The following is a 3,299-nucleotide window of genomic DNA, read 5'->3' as shown; positions in this document are numbered from 1 at the left end:
TTGCTGGAGGGGTTGTGGGAGGGGGGATGGGCTAAATGGGTAAGGGGCATTAAGGAATCCACTGAAATCATTGTTTCACTATATACTAACTAATTTGGATGTAAATTTAAAAAAAATAAAAAATAAAGTTAGATTACAAAAAAAAAGACACTGCCTCAGCCAAAAAAATAAAAACAAAAATAAAAATAAAAATAAAAGGAGATGGTGTTGGGGTATCTGGGTGGCTCAGTTGGTTAAGCATCCAACTTCAGCTCAGGTCATGATCTCACAGTTTATGAGCTGGAGCCCTACATTGGGCTCTCCACTCTCAGCGCAGAGCACACTTCAGATCCATCTCTCTCCCTGTCTCTCTGCTTTTCCCCAGCTCTCTCTCTCTGTCTCTCTCTCTCTCTGTCTCTCTTTCTCTCTGTCAAAAATAAACATTAAAAAAAAAGGAAAAAAAGAAAAAAGGAGATGGTGTTGGGTGCCTGGGTGGCTCAGTGGGGTAAGCACCTGACTCTTGATTTGGGCTCAGGAATGATCTCACAGCTGTGGGATTGAGCCCTACATTGAGTTCTAGGTTCTGTACTGGGTGTTGAGCATGCTTGGGATTCTCTCTCCCTCTCCCTCTGTCCTTCTCCCCCACTTGCACTTTCTCTGTCTCAAAAAATATATTTTTAAAACAATAATTTAAAAAAGGATATTGTGTTCCTTCCTCTGAGCACCAGAAAACCATGAACATTTCTAAGTAACATAATAAAAGTGTGCATAAGAGGCATAGTCTGCAAATAGAGGCTGATGTGAAGGAAGATTTTTAGAAGGCTATTAAAAATGGAACTTACAAAAAAATGGAACTTATATAAACAAATCCACCATAATAAGAGTGATAAGTTCATTAAAAAATTTATATGTAAATGTACCAGACCAAGCATAGCTTCTTACTTAAAAAGAAAGGGAAAAGGTAGAAGGACTTACAACGAAAACTCATTATAAAGTTTAAGGGTTTACACTACATTACAAAGTATAGTTATTAAGATAGTGTGGTATTCTTCAAGGATAGACAGAATAACAGAATAGACACATATACATATGGGCCCTTGATTTGTGAAGAGGGCATAACTGGTAATGTGGTCACTGAACCACTGCTGGTGATCTTGGAGGATTCACAGAGAGGAAACACCAGAAAACTAGATGGGAAGATTGTTGATCATGGAGAAAACAGATGGGGCTTATAATAATTTGTGACAAAATTCTAGGATTATTAAATAAATGGCTTTAATTTACAGTATCTTCCTTTGAATTTTGTATTTAAATATTGTCATTCAGATAAGTTAAAAGAACAGTGTATAACCTCCACTGATGTCAAAAATTAACAGTTTGCTATATTTATTCTCTCTCTCTCTGTCTAAACATACAGTTTTTGTTCAACCATTTGAAAGCACGTTTCTGATGACATAACACTTCACATCAAATATTTCAGCAAGTATTTAAGAACTGCATTCTTCTTCATATCCATAATACCATCATATTCCCACAACACTCTTTTTTGCACTTTGCAACGGAGATAAGTCCCCCTTTTCCCTAAAGTACAGATTTTAGAAATTCCTTTGGGGGAACCAGTGGTTTTTGTATATTTGAAAATATCTATTTTACCCTCATTCTTGCAAGATACGCTATTCTAGGTTGAAGTTACCTCTACAATCACTTTACAATACTCTCCTCCTTATTCTTTTTTTGCTGTTAAGAAGTTTGTGGAATATGATAATTTTATGTGTTGTCTTGGCTGAGCCACAGGATCCCAGGTATTTATTTAAACAATATTCAGGGTGTCTGTGAGGGTGTTTCTGGAATTAATATTTGGGTCAATAGACTGAATAAAGAAGATTGCCTTCCCCAATGTGAATGGTCATTGTCCTGTCCACTGGATGCCTGAGTATAATGAAAGACTGAGTAAGGAAGAATTTGCTCTCTCTGCCTGACTGTCGCACAGCTGGGGCATTAGTCTCTCCCCTGCCTTCAGACTCAGACTCAGACTGAGACCGAAACTTACACCATCAGCTCTCCTGCTTCTCAGACCCTCAGACTTGGAATGGAACCTACCATTGTCTCACCTGGGTCTCCAGCTTACTGACTACAGATCTTGGAATTTCTCATTCTCCACAGTAGCATGAACCAATTCTTTATAATAAATAAATATATATCCTATTGGTTCTGTTTTTCTAGAGAACACTGACTAATACACTGTTGGTATAATTGTCATTTGTTGTGGTTTGTGGAGTCTGTTTTTTTCTGGCTTATTTTGAGGATTTATCTCTTTGGTGTTCTGAAATGTCATCACAAGATGACTAGGTACCTTTTTGTTTTTCCTTCTTAAGATTTGTTATGATTCCTGAATCTGAAACTTTCATCAATTTGGGGAAATTTTCAGGTATTGTTTCTTTGAATATTACTTTTTATCCTTTATTAGTTCCTTGGGAATTCCAATTAGACACATAAGAAAGACACTCTATTTCCTTGCATGTTTTATTATTTTTAGTGTGAACCCTTGTTTTTTAAAACCTTTTCCTTGAAATTACCTGAGCCTTTATATAGGCTCTGAATTTGCCTCTAGTGGGGTCTGGGAGCACTATCAAATTATTTAGCTTTAAATTCTCAGCATGGAATTTTTCAGACCACAAAGTTGCAAACCTGTGTGAGGTTCCACTTTTGGTAATAAATGATCAGGAGAATTCCACCCCCCTCCTTTTCCACCCAACCCAAATCAGGACAAGACTGGCGAATGTCCTTGCTGTCTTCCTTTGAAGGTTAGGGTTTTGCCACATTACCCTTGGACTGAGCATGTCACACTCTTCGGCAGCCTAAGCCTTATGCTGGGGACCCAATTTGATTTTCCAACTCGTGTGGTCCGTAAGTTTCTTTCCTTGTCCCCAGAACATGGCTTTTTCAAACAAAAGATGTGAATTACTGGGGAACTCAGGGAAGTAAGTACACCACTCACATGCTTCTAGATTTGTGATTTCTCATTGTTCTGGGCTTATGAAATATTTTTATTTGCCAACATGAACATTCATTTAAAAAAAGTTTTGAAAGTATATCCTACATTTTAGAGTATTGTTTACTAGGGCTTTCTAAAGGACATTAAGTCTTCCATTTTTCCATAAAAGGAAGTTCTAGTTAAGTTTTAATAATTTCTTTCTTTTTTAAAAAAAAATAATGTTCACTGTCTTGTTTCATGGTATAGTGGTGGAGACAAAGGAATTTTATTTTATTTTATTTATTTTATTTTATTTTATTTTATTTTATTTTATTTTATTTTATTT

General features: G+C 36.2%; 1 protein-coding gene across 12 annotated transcripts in view; it reads right to left on the bottom strand.

Annotated features, from left to right (window-relative positions):
• Positions 1 to 3,299, bottom strand: part of PKIB (cAMP-dependent protein kinase inhibitor beta) — a 175,049-nt gene that overhangs the window by 20,135 nt on the left and 151,615 nt on the right. The window lies entirely within an intron of this gene.

Source organism: Panthera uncia, assembly GCF_023721935.1.
Source record: "Panthera uncia isolate 11264 chromosome B2 unlocalized genomic scaffold, Puncia_PCG_1.0 HiC_scaffold_24, whole genome shotgun sequence".
Lineage (NCBI taxonomy): Eukaryota > Metazoa > Chordata > Mammalia > Carnivora > Felidae > Panthera > Panthera uncia.
The sequence above is the reverse complement of the archived record's forward strand: the minus strand, read 5'-3'. Positions and strand labels throughout refer to the sequence as shown.